Source organism: Molossus molossus, unplaced genomic scaffold (assembly GCF_014108415.1).
Source record: "Molossus molossus isolate mMolMol1 unplaced genomic scaffold, mMolMol1.p scaffold_m16_p_6, whole genome shotgun sequence".
NCBI classification, from domain to species: domain Eukaryota; kingdom Metazoa; phylum Chordata; class Mammalia; order Chiroptera; family Molossidae; genus Molossus; species Molossus molossus.
The window spans coordinates 25,894,846-25,908,694 of record NW_023425399.1 but is presented as its reverse complement, the minus strand read 5'-3'; positions in this window follow the sequence as shown (position 1 = coordinate 25,908,694).

Genomic DNA, 13,849 nt, shown 5'->3' with positions numbered 1-13,849 from the left:
CACCTGACAGCTTTGACTACAGGACAGCAGCGGGAGGCCTGGCTCCGGCACCTCCCGCGCAGAACACTTCCAGATGCCTCCACGCTGAACTGGTGTCAGGGACAAGCCAACCATTTGTAACCGACAGCCTCGGGCAGTCCCTCTGAATCCAAGGACTGAGCTGAATTAATTGGGAGGAACTGGAAGCCTATGGCAGGAGTTCCCACAAGGGGAGAGCGCTGGGAGGTGGGGGCCTGTTACCTGCCCTGCTAATGTCTGTCCTGCGTGGCGTGCCCCAGCTCGTTGTTTCGGGGGTACTATGTGCGCCTGCTGGGCTACATTTCTCAGCCCAGGAAGGTCGTGGGGTCAGCTACAATTACTGCCCAGAGCTCTGCTGTACCTTAGCTGATGCCTCGGCCCGAAACAAAGGCTCACACTTAAAGCATGAGGAGAAAGCCACCTGGCTGTCTGAGGCAGACATTGATGGTGACTGAGCTTAGTTGTAACTGGCTGAGTCAACTCCGAAAGGGCGTGACGGAGGCCAGGACTGCAGGTCCTGCTGCGTGGGCTCCCGGTGAGGAGAATTTTGCTGTAAGGACATCGTGGCCAAGGGCTGATGGGGTGAACACAGCAGACCCGAGGCTGCCACTTTTAGAAAGACCTGCTGGCAAGTGGGGCCCTTGGCTGGCATTTGGGAACATGAGTTTGGGGAGGGTTCTTACCACTCCCGAAATGGTGAGTGGTTTATTGTGTTAAGCTGTGGTTTATGCTGGACATCTGGAATTCCGGTTCGTGCTAGGTGAAGGGCGATATAAATTAAGCTCGAAACATCACCGAAGGCAAAACTGACACGGTCCCACTTCAGGCACATCGTGAGAAGGCAGGATTCTTTGGACAAGGCAATAGTGCTGGAAAAACAGAAGACAGCAGGAAAAGAGGAAGACCATATATGAGATGGATTGACTCCATAAAAAAGCCATAGGCATGAGTCTACAGGAACTGAACAGGGCTGTTGAGGACAGAACATGTGGACATCACTCATTCATAGGGTCTCCAGGAGTCCAACTCAACTGCACATAACACACACACACACACACACACACACACACGCAAAGGCAGAAGGAGCCTATGTGATTGACCCCAAATATAACACTTTGGATGCCTAGGCTTGTGTGAGCTTCTGTGGTGGACATTTCACAAGTGTCATCACAGTCTGTTGTTGGAGGAAGTAAGCCCGCCCCGTGTGACTCTACTGGGAGAGAGTCAGCGAACACTCGGAAAGCCTGGGCCTAGTGTCCCCCGAACTTTGCCCTGTGTGCCTTTTCCTTTGCTGATCTCGCTTTGTGTCCTTTCACTGTGATAACTCACCGCTGTGAGCACGACTCTATGCCGAGTCCTCCCAACGAATCCATGAACCTGGAGGTGGTCTTGGGGACACCAACACAGGATGAAAAAGGGACAAGGAGGAAAGAGATGTGTAGGAAGGAAGTAGATAGCACAATACAAGAGCATGGTGGCTGCTGGGACTGTCACACCCCATGTGAGCTCGAGGGCTCACGAAGCTGTTCAGAGGACAGCACATGTGCCCCAGGGAACGAAATGACCAACATTCCCAACTCCATTGGGAAACATGAGCAGAAATGATGATAATCCTCTACAGGAGGTTCAGGATTTGAGAACTTTGGTCCATTTTGTTGAACTTCTCAGACACTCTGTAAGGCAGACTGAATAAGGATTATTGTTCCCAATTCACAGAGCATTTAGGCCTCTTGCTCCTAGAGTCAAAATTAATCACCCTGTCCGTTCGCACTTCTTTGATAAAACTTACCATGAGTTATGTATACTGGTTCACTGTGCGCATCTGTCTCTTCCACTAGACTTTGATTTCCTCAGAGGAGCCTAGTGGGAATTCCCCCTCCCCCTGTCTTGCCTTCCTTTGGTTGGGGAAGATGATAATCTTCTCGCGATAAATTCATTGTGGGAAAATAATGACAATATAACAAAATAAAAATGGCATGTAATCCCTGTTTTAGTTCTCTCTTTATCCCACCCAGATCCAAGAATAACCTGGCACATAGTAGGTGTTCAGTCAATAATTCTGTTGTCAGCTAAAGGTTCTAGCTATGACAACACCTGCCTCCTGGGGGCTGTCAGGAGGCTTACATGACATAATGACTATAAGTGAATTCTGTAAACTGCAAAGCACTTTATAGGTCTAAAATATAATTCAATGTAATTGTAATTATGCACCCTCGATTTTACATTCATTTGAGAAAATCTTTGAGAAGATGACTGCATTTTCCAAGTGAGTGGATGATCCACTGCTTACAGGAGATTTGGTTCTCGCATGTGTAGGTAAAAACCTCAGGGCCAGAGAATTCGAAAGCCTTCCACAAAATCACACGGATGTGTTTGTACCGATGTCCATCTGTGGTTTCTCCTCAGAAACAGGCTTTGACTTTCCAATTTGTTCTTAATGTTGTAAGCTCTGCTGTAATGCTTTTAACACAGCCAATAGCTTTTTCCTACTGTTTTCCTTTTTCCTTTTACTTACCAAAATTGTACAAACCCATAACACCCCAAAAAGCATGCTGTCTCTTTACGGGTGAAAAGAACATGAGTATTGAAATCAGGGACACGTGGGTTGTGATCTAGGCTTAGCCTCTTTGTAGCTGGGCAACTTTGAGCAAAGGACTTAATTGCTATGAGATTTACTCACCTGCAACATGGGGAGAATATCTACTTTCTAAAGTTATGAGGTTAAGGATAATGCATGTGGAGCATCTAGGCCAGGCCTGGCACTCATTAGGCGTTCTCTAAATGCTAGTTGAATATCATTGTCATTGTTATTATTATTAATCAGTCGAAGTAGGAGAAAGAACAATCACAAGTTTTGGCTTGGAGAACTTTAGTGAAACTGGCATAGCAGGTCACTTGTGAAATCAACCTCAAAAGATTCTCCCCCCCCAAGAGACCACAAAAATAAAATATGGAAGTCAGCATCTTCTGCCTCTGATGAGGCACTGAGGAGGATCAACAGCCTCATGCAAGTGTGAGGTTTCTTCTCAGCATCGGCTTCACTGCCCACCTGTGACTCACTAAACCTGGAGACTAGGAATAGAAATGGCCAAATTCGTCATCACATCTCATGAAAGAGTGTCTGTAGTAAGGACAGACACTACTGGGGTGGGGAAGAGCAAATAAAACTTCAATGAAAACAATGAGGGATGGTCAGGAAGAAGCCAGGTACGCAGGTGAAACACGTCAGCTTAAAATCGTGAGTCACAGCTATACCTTCTTAAATCAATGATCTCTTTTAAAAGATGCCAATACTTGGGGTCAAACTTCAGTAGATAGAAAATGTGAGGGTAAAAAATGCTGTAATCATGTCCAGAAAAAGGTCAGTGAGCAGGGAGGGGACTCAAAGGTCACCTGGTCTAGTGATTTCCCTGCAGCCCCCGGCGTCTCCGGAAGCGCTCTGGAGACGCCACGAATCATAAAGTACTTCTTGCCAACAGGATGGCTTGCTGCTTGAGGAACCTATTCAAGCTTTTCATCTGTTTTTGTTCCAGCACTAAAGATCTAAAAATTAATGATGTATAGCAGTGTCTGTCTTTTATAGAGAGGTCTCTGAAACACAGAGAGGACAGCTAACTTGTTCAGAGAATCACAAGGGCAGAGCTGGGTCTTCAGCCCATCAATCTTGCTTCCCATCCCACACCGGAGGACTAAGTGGACAGCCGTTTCAGTTGACATATGAGGTCGGGGGTGGGGCTCTCCCTTCCCCAAACCCAAAGAGGTCTTCATGAGCGCCCTCCTCTTGTCTTCGGGAGGTGAGGTGAAGAAGGGCTTTAAGACTGGGGGTTTGGCAGGTTCCCTGTCCACAAACATGACCTCCTCAGATTGCCCTTGCTTGCTTACAATAGGACAACCTCTCATCCCTGGCTTCCTGACCCATACTGCTCTGGCCCAGTCTTCTTTTACTTTCTGCCTTTTGCCTTCTTGCCCCTCTGGGCTTGGCCTGGGCGCACACACAGTGCATTGAGGGAGTGGAGCTGGACTGCTCTGCTCCCTGTTTTACTGGCCCTCGCAGGGCCTGGACGGGCTCTACCTCCTAGCAGTGCCTTAAAGCAGCAAATCAATCCCATCCATAACAGCTCTCAAGTTCTTAGCACTGGAAGAAAACTCTGAGGCCATCTATTTCAATCTCCTGATTTTGCAGATAAGGAACCGAGGTGCAAGAGGCCATATGTCTCCTACAAGGCCACACAGGAATCAAATTCAGGCCTCTTAATCCAACACCCCACTGCAACACCGAAATCCAACACCACTATGCCTCCTTTGAATTCAACTCAGTTTATTTTTTTAAAATATGTTTTTCTCTATTGATTTTGGAGACAGAGGAAGGGAGAGGGAGAGAGAGCTAGAAACATCAATGAGAGAGAACATCAATTGGCCGCCTCCTCCATGCCCCCCTCTGGGGATTGAGCCCACAACCTGGGCATGTGTCCTGACTGGAATTGAACCTGCAACCTCTTGGTGCATGGGTCGACGCTCAACCACTGAGCCACACAGGCCGAGCAATTCAACTCAGTTTAAATCAGCGCCCACTGATGGAATGTCTGTTGTGTGCATATTAGGAAAGGGAGAGGAGGGTAGATGACACATGAAGAAGAAGAAGCAGAAATTACCAACTGGTCCAAAAGAAACTGCAAGGGAGAGAGGATGTGAAGGATGCATTTGTCATCTTTAAGAAGTTTATAATCCTAAAGAAAAGGTAAGACACGTATCTAACAAGGCAAAATAGGAGTGCTCTCAAAACAGTTTCCACTTGTGAGAGTAAAAGCAAAGGAAATTTAAGATGCTGCTGAGAAAAGGCTTCAGGGAAGAGGTAGTACTTAAAACAGGTTAAATCATTCAACACCTATTCCAGCTCCCTTCTAGCTGGCCCTTAGAGGCTAGAAAGTGAAAAACCTTCCAGCCTCCCGGCGTCTGGGGATGGCCAGGCGACTGCTCTCTGTTCAGTGCGACCCAGGCAGGTTTCTTCTAGAGAAGCTTCCGCCTCTGCTACCTTTTCTTCCTGCCTGGACCTTGGGTAATGCTCGGACGAGGCAGCTACACCTAAGGCAGATGGAGCAGGGAAGATGGAAGGAATCTGGTTTGTTTTTTGTTTTTGAAGGATTAAGCTGCTGCCCCTGACCTGGATTGCCTGCCCTGAACTTCTTGTTTCATGGGATCAATTAATCCCTATTTGGTTCAGCCAGTGGAGCAGAACATCTTGCAGCTGAACCCAGGCCCTACAAGTTCACAGCCTTGAAAACAGTCATAGAATTTCGACAAACAGAGGCTGAGGGCAAGAAAGGTGTAAGCAGACATGCCAGGATGGGGAATGTGTGGGGCATATTCTTGGCAAAGCAGGAGCAAGGACAGAGGAGGATCGGAAGAGAGTTTGAGAAAGACAGGCTGGAGCAGGTGAGAGAACACCTGGGGGCTCTTGATGTGCTGTGGCCCTCGTTCAGAAAGCGGGGGTGGGGGGTGAGAGCAGCGAGCAGCACTGTGCTTGAGGATCTGGTATGCACTGTTTTGAGAGCTCCTTGGCACTAAGCACTGCCGCCTGGGTGAGTGTGCCTTGGCCCGGGACAGGCAGGCGGGGCACTGCTGAGGGTGCTGGTGAGAAGCCTGGAGCGAGAGTGGGTGGCCTGTTTCATTCTAATCTGCAGCGCATGTTACATTCCTGTTTGCTGAGTATTTGCATGGAACGTCAGGAACCGCAGGACCGCAAGCTCGCAGCAGGCACCACTCTCACCGTGTCACTCTCCTCCCGAAGGTTGGGCTGGCAAACCACAGCTCTAGCCCTCTGGCTTCTAAAGTGTGCCCTGCCTTGACGGCAGTGCATTTCAGGCCGCGGACATCTTCCCCGAGAATGGCCACGGGTGGGCCGGCTGCAGTGGCCCGGCTGGCTGAGCACCGTCCTGTGCACCGAAGGGTTCTGGTTGGGGCACATACCCAGCCAGGTGGCAGGTTCTGTCCCCGTCGGGCAACCCATAGATGGCCTCTCACATCTGACGTTTTTCTCTCCTTTTCCCTCTCTCCAAACATGTCCTCAGGAGAGGATTAAAAAAAAAAAAGTAGAGTGGTCAAAGATGGAAGCAATAAGACAAAGGTTATATACTTAAATATGTAATAAATATTTATATGTTTAAAATGTATGTATCTACACAGACGCATGTGATCTGAGGTCATTGATAAGAAAATAAAAGTGGGAAAGAGCCAACCTGGGATGGCCCCGAACGAGTCGGAGAACCCCAGGCAGCCTCATGAAATAAATTCTCCCCAGGCTGTCCTTGTGCACGTGGCTCTGATTCAGACCCTTGAGCTCCACAGGCAGTGGGGTGCAGGGGGAAAATATTGCTTCCAGTCTGCCTCCAAGTAGTTTGAAGTAAAAAAAAAAAAAAAGTTAAATAATTACAGCTCCCTAGACTTCCACCTCCCCACCTCCTACCTATGTGCACGGGAAGCCGGACCAGAGAGCCGGGCCTGGTGCTCCGGGCTCCCGCTGCAGCCAGCAGGGGGCCGCCTGTCTCCGCGCCTGAAAGGCCTGTTCTGAGCCCCCGTTGGTTCTTTGATGCCAAGAATCCTGTTTTCTCCATGGTCAGGGTCGGCGCCTGTAGCAAAAACGCAATAAATCTCTACTGACTGGATAAATGCGGTGTTAACATTTATTCTTTGATGAGGGTTTTAGGCGACAATACACACACTCTGCAGGACTGGGACCCCCCCACCACTGCGATTAACTGGCACCGCAGCGCAGCGGGGCGTCTCCAGGTCCCAGGCCAGGCCCCTAGGAGACAGGTGGTCAGTCCTACTGTCCATCAACCATCCTCCACAGAGCTAGTCCCACTGGACACTGGACGCATTTTGAGAGAAAGCTCCCCTGGTCAAAAAGATTAACAAAAGTGTTAACTTTTTTTTTTTAATCCTCACACGAGGACACTTCTCCATTTTTTTGTTCAGATAGAGTGGGAGGGAAAGAGAGGAAGAGAGAGAGAAACATTGATGTGAAAGGGACACATCGAGTGGCCACCACCTTCACGACCCAACCAGGGCCGGGGACAACCTGCAACCGAGGTACGTGCCCTTAGCGGAAACGGAACCCGAGTCTCTCTGGACCGCAGGCCAACGCTCTAACCGCTGAGCCAAACCGGCCAGGGCGAAATGTGCTAACTTTGCCCCTCGTTTTACTCATCCCATTCTGGACATTAATTACCCTGTAAAGGTTCTGAGAAGTCCTAGAAGTAAAGATATCTGGCTACTTTTGTGTAACTAGAATTTCTCAAACATTTTGCTCCACGGAACCTGTTTCTGGAGAAAACCTATAAGCATGAACCGAGCTTGGGAAACTGATTTCACAGAAATGTTTTCTACAGTGAAGTTTTCACTTACAGACCACATTGAGGATAAGGTTAATCAAATGGACAGGGCAAGGAAATGAGGAAAGAAATCAGAATTCAGACCATTAGTATAATTATCATCTCATTCAGTGAACATCTACTCAACATCCCCAGATTCTCTGCTATGTGTTAAACAGAGGGATATAAAGATGAATAAGTCCTGGCCGGTTTGGCTCAGCAGTTAGAGTGTAGGCCTGCGGTCTGGAGAGACCCGGGTTCGGTTCCCGCTGGGGCGCATGCCTCGGTTGCAGTTTGTCCCCAGCCCTGGTTGGGTCGTGTGGGTGGCAGCCACTCGATGTGTCCCTTTCACGTTGATGTTTCTCTCTCTCTCCCTCCCACTCTATCTGAGCAAAATATCAAAAAATGTCCTCGGGTGAGGAAAAAAAAAAAAGATGAATAAGGCATGCCCCGCCCCATGAAAGCACTGCCTAAAAGAGAGAAAATAAGTACAGAATAATGTGCTAAGTACCCCAGAAAAAGGGACCTGGGAAAAATGGCAACTGGGTCTTGAATAATAAAAATAATAACAACATTAATAACAAGACCTTTATATAATGCTTAGCATGTACCAAGTACTGTTCTAAGCACTTTACATATTAATCCACTTAAACCTCACAACGATCTGACCACTACCTGTGTTTACAAATGAGATCAGTGAAGCTCAGACAGGTTAAGTAACTTGTCCAAGGTCACACAGGATTTAAACTCACATGGCCTGGCTCCAGAGTCCACACTTTTCGGTACTAGGCTGTGCTGCTTGTGTACAGATGAGCAGTGTACTGAAGGACAGAAACCTTCTGCACAAAGGGAATAGGGAACAGCAAGTAGTTCTGTGTGTATAAAACATCAGAGTTAAAAATGATGAGAACTCTCAAACCCATACCAAGAAGTTCTGACTCCATCCTGTGGACTTGGGGCCTCAGACCTTTCTACTAACGTCCTTTAGGTGAGAGAGGAAAACATGAGCCTTTAGGGGCGTCTGGGAGTGTAGTTTGAAGAAGCCTTCACGAATTTCTTTTGAAGTCCTCTATCACCATCTGTAAAATTCATGAGACTGTTATATTTTATACCATAAGAGAAATGTGTTGTTTTAATAGAACACATTTTAATCACCACTTCAATGATCATTTTTCTACACAGGACCCAGGCAGACCTGTCTGCCTCCGCCGATCCCAGCAGGAGGCACAGCTGGAAGAAATGAAAGTTATTTGAGACGCCTGAGCCAGGGGAGGGCACCATCAGATCTGCGTCTTCAAAGATAACTTCAGAATGGCAAGATCCCAGAAATAACTTAGATATTCATCAAGAGAAAACTGGTTAAATAAATTACACTCATATAATAGAATACTCTGGTACTTTTAAAAAGATATGAAAGCGCTCAGCACGTACAGATAAGAAAAGCTCTCGGAGGAACATATGAAGTGAAAAGAGCAAAGTGTGGACCTGTGTGGATGATGTATTCCTATTTCTGTGGGAGGTGTAGAAAGTCTGTGTCTTCCAGCTTTTCAGGCAGAGGAACCTTCTGGAAGGGTTATACAACAAACTGTTGTACCTCTGGGGAAGGACACTGGGAATATGAAGTGTCAGAACTGATTTTTCATTACCTACTCTTCAGTACTATTTGAATTTTTACCATGTGCCCGCGTTACTTTTTCAAGTAAAAGAAATTGGGCCCAGCCAGTGTGGCTCAGTGGTTGAGCATTGACCCATGCATGCATCAAGAGGTCACTAGTTCGGCCCTGGCTGGTTTGGTTCAGCGGTTAGAGTGTCGGCCTGTGGTCCAGAGAGTCCTGGGTTCAGTTCCCACTAAGGGCACGTACCTCGGTTGCAGTTTGTCCCTGGCCCTGGTTGGTCGTGGGGGTGGCAGCCACTCGATGTGTCCCTTTCACATCAATGTTTCTCTCTCTCTCTCTCTCTCTCTCTCTCTCTCCCTCCCACTCTATCTGCACAAAAAAAATGAAAAAATTTCCTCTGGTGAGGATTAAAAAAAAGTTCTTAAGGAAAAGAACAAGCGGAACAGACTGGCAGCCACAGCCCGGCGCAGGCTGGACACACCGGCTGCAGAGCCCGGGAAGGGCCCCGCCCCCACGGAAGGCACTGGGCCGAGAACCGAGCAGCCGCCCTGGCTTACGGAGGACGCTTGCGGGCTACTTGAGCAGTAGAAACTACAGGGCTTGGCAGCTCGTTAGTTGTGGAGGGTGGACGAGGGGTTGAAGTCAGGGGTAAGTGTAGTGGCAGGAGCCACAGAGGAGCTGGTCACTGGTGGATCGCACACGAGAAACAGACCGATCACCCGGGTGGGGGGCAGGGCTCCAGTCCGGGACATGCTGGGCTGGAGGTATCGTAGGACCTGCCCGTGGAGGTGGCGGTTGGCTGAATCCTGGAACTTGAGCGGCAAACAGAACCGTTCCCGGGAGGACAAAGGCCGCTCCGGGCCCAGGCCGTGCGAACAGTGTGGTGCGGGCCGAACACCTGTTGTCCTTCTGGAAGTCAGGAATTTGGGTACGCGCTAAGCGGAGGGTGTCTCCTGACCAGCCCCAGTAACAGCCTTAGGCACCGCATCCCTAAGGAGTGTGCCTGGTGGACCGCGTTGGACGCGTGTCCCGCAGCTCCTTGCGGGGGCGGTTAAGCACAGCCTGTGACTCCCCTGGGAGCGGACTCTGGAAGCTTGCTGGCTTCCCAGGACCCACCCCGCTAATTTCCTCTCTGTAACAATAACAGAAAGGAGCCATCCCAGAGGACCCGCCTGCAGGTCTTACTCCCGAAACCTCTGGAGTGTTAGAACCGGACCGATTACCTTGGGCTGGGCCGAATGCTGCACCGGGCTCCAAACGTCTGTTTGCTGTGACTACGGCTGAAAATAAGGGCGGTCTTCAGAACCAGCGTCACTATTTTTGCTTACCTGCATGGACAGAAACTCCTTCCTTAGCTTTTGGACACCCATAGGAATTCTGTCCTTCCAATCACATAATTATCCCCCTTTCTCATGAATACCCCTTTGCCTTCGCCTCTTAATCAGAACACTATTTGGGTTTCTGCCTGAATCAGTACTTCCGGAATACACCTTCAGTGATCCTGCTTTGTATTCTCCCCCTGTAATAGATCTTAGTCATGATCTGTCTACCTGCTGAGTCCTGTGAGTCCCTCCAGCAAGGGCCAAACCTGGGGGTGGTCGTGGGCGCCCCTCACACATCCCTCAGGTGGAGGTGAGGTGAGAGATTCACTAAAAAATCTCCATCTGCATGACCTCCCTGTGCTCCTCGCCATCCTCCAGTCTCTCTGTCACATGAAGGTATAACATCAAATGCTTGTTTCACAAAAAGCCTATAGCTTCTCAGAAAGAAAGGTTAGGTGTGCTGGTGCAGCGACCTGTCATGTGATCATGTCTTACTGACTCGTAGCTCAAAGCCTCGCTGCTTGTGGACAGGTGCGTTATCCAGGGGCTTGGTGAGACCATGGTCTCTGAGCCTATTATTTTGACAGTCCATGACTGTGACTGCTCCATGCTGGAATGGTTTGGAATTTTCCTGAGACACACCCCAGCAGAGGAAACAAAGGCTGATGGTCAGGAAGCCTGTAAAAGGAGGTGCAAGGTGAGTCTTCCACCCTTGGTCAGAATCCCAAGTGGCCCCAATTCACATGTGATGAGTCAAGAGTGATGCACCACGGACTTTTGGTCTCTATTATCCCCAAGCTGCCCGGTTCAGGAATCTGCTCATTCTCCCAGCCAGGCCCTGGCTCCAGCGGTCTCAGTCATAAAGGTGTGTCTCAGGGAGGAGCTGTCAGGACCAGCAATGGGTCCTCTGTTTTGAAAACTGTCCAGGTCCCAAAGTACTGAAGCATGCTTCTCTGAGAAATGGACATGGGGGGTGTGTGGTGGCCTTTTTGTGCTACAAGTCATAGTTTTTGTTCCACAACTCATAGTTTTTGTTCCTGCCACGCCTTGTAAGATACTATCATGAGCTGGGGTAGAAAAATGATGCTGGACAAGCCCTTCACTGTCAATTCCCCCATCCAAGGGACTAACCTCTGTCTCAGAGCTTTAACATGGTCACATAGTCTGTTCTTATTCATCTTTCCCCGACACTGACCCCCCCCCCCCTCGAAAGTGAAACATCACCAGTCTTCAAAGTACCAGTGTTACTTAACTACAGATGGGAGAGCCTATCGGTTACAAAGGGCACAGCAAGAGTTCTGCTCACATACAATTTCATACATATAAGTAGGTAACCCATTTTCCTATACAATTATAAAGACCATCTAGGTCTTTGTCTTCTTTTCTTTTCTTTTCTTTCTTTTTTTTTTGAGAACCCTTGGTCTTAATTCTTTGCTATACTTATCAGTCTAGCCATACCTATCTGAGCTTTCCTCTTGGGGGTTTACTAAGAAATCTCTATATTCTTCTTAGTTCCACCCAAATTCTATTTCTATATAAATTAGAATGTTCTCTCAATGATCCATTGCCTTGCAAAAGCAACCAGAGTTTTGAGTGGTTAACATCCAGACAGGCTTGATTTCACATGACATCTATGGACTTTGAATGGGTTGCATAATCTTTCTGGGCCTCATTTTCCTCACCTGTAAAATGGGGAAGGGGCTATGAGCAGTAAATGTAACAATCCATGGGCCAAACCAGCCTTATGCCTTTCACACAGCAAGCATGCAGCTAAAGATATTATTATATAAAGATGTTATTATTATATCACCTGCCACGGCAAAGGATTTCTTCAGTCCCCTTTACAAGCAAGTTTTAAAAGCCTCTACACTGACAGAAAGTATAGACTTTTTCCTCCCACTTCTCTCTTGCTTTTTATAAACTCACTACTTGTTTTCTCTTTTCTTTTTTCTTTATAGATCATTCTCTAAGACACTTGAGTCCTATAGGTAAAAGGTAAGCCTTTTATTCAGGTTTAGCCATCTTATTTTGTTTTTATTTTTATCTTTATTGTTGAAAGTATTACAGATGTCTCCCCCTTTTTCCCCATTGACCCCCTCCTCCCCATTCCCACACCCCTCCTGCCTTCCCCATGCTACTGTCTGTGTCCATTGGTTATGCATATATGCATAGAAGTTCTTTGGTTTATCTCTTCCCACACCCCCAACCCCCTTTCCCTGTGAGATTTGTCAGACTGTTCCCTACTTCCATGTCTCTGGATCTATTTTGATTGTCAGCTTATTTTGTTCATTATATTCCACAAATAAGTGAGATCATGCGATACTTGTCTTTCTATGACTGGCTTATTTCACTTAGCATAATACTCTCTAGGTCCTTCCATGTCATCTCAAAGGATAAAAGATCTTTCTTTCTTACTTCTGCATGGTATTCCATTGTGTACATGTACCATAGCTTTTTTTTTTTTTTTAATCCTCACCTGAGGATATTTTCCCATTTATCTTCAGATAGAGTGGGAGGAAGGGAGAGAGACAGAGAGAAGCATGTGAGAGAGACACATCAACTGATTGCTTCCCGCACAACCCCAACCAGGGCCAGGGACCAAACTGCAACCAAGGTACGTGTCCTTGACTGGAATCAAACCCATGACTCCAACTGCTGAGCCAAACTGGCCAGGGCTGTACCACAGCTTTTTATCCACTCATCTACTGATTGACACTAGGACTATTTTCAGATCTTAGCAATTGTAAAAGCATTACTATAAACATAGGGGTGCATATATTCTTTCTGATTGGTGTTTTAGGCTTCTTAGGGTATATTCCTAGAAGTGGAATCACTGGGTCAAATGGCAGTTCCATTTTTAATTTTCTGGGGAAAACACCATATTGTTTTCCATAGTGGCTGCACCAGTCTGCATTCCCACCAGCAGTGTGCTAGGATCCCCTTTTCTCTTTACCTTAAGTACACCTCGGTACTTCCTTCTCACCCATCACTTGCTTTTAACACTTGCGTCTCAGTCAGTCAGCACATATTCATAGAGAAGTTTCCAGGTGACAGGAAGCATTTTCATGTTAGATAGGACACATTAAAATGTTCTTCAAATGAGCCACTAGACATTAATAATTAATGAGGGCTTCTAGACAAAGGTTTGTTTTCTGATTTAGTTCTGGGCTTTGTCATACTTATAGCAAGGACATATAGTTGACTGAGGTACCTAAATAACTACTTTTCTTTCTGGGTCATGAGTCACATGCAGCCCTTGATGCCTCTTTCCCCCTGAGGTTCTATCCAAGTCCCACCCCTCCTGCCAGAATAACATGGTCATACAGCACATTGTCTAGTTGTGTGGGTTTTTGGAAAAAATAAGTATGGAACCCCATCACAAATCTAGCCAGGGTTGCTCCAAGGAGAGGCAAAAGAGGGCATTTAAATGTCAAATTCAAGACACAGAACAGGTTTAGACTTCAGAGAACTGCATATCAAAACCACAGTGAGATACTACTTCACACTCACCATGTGATGACTA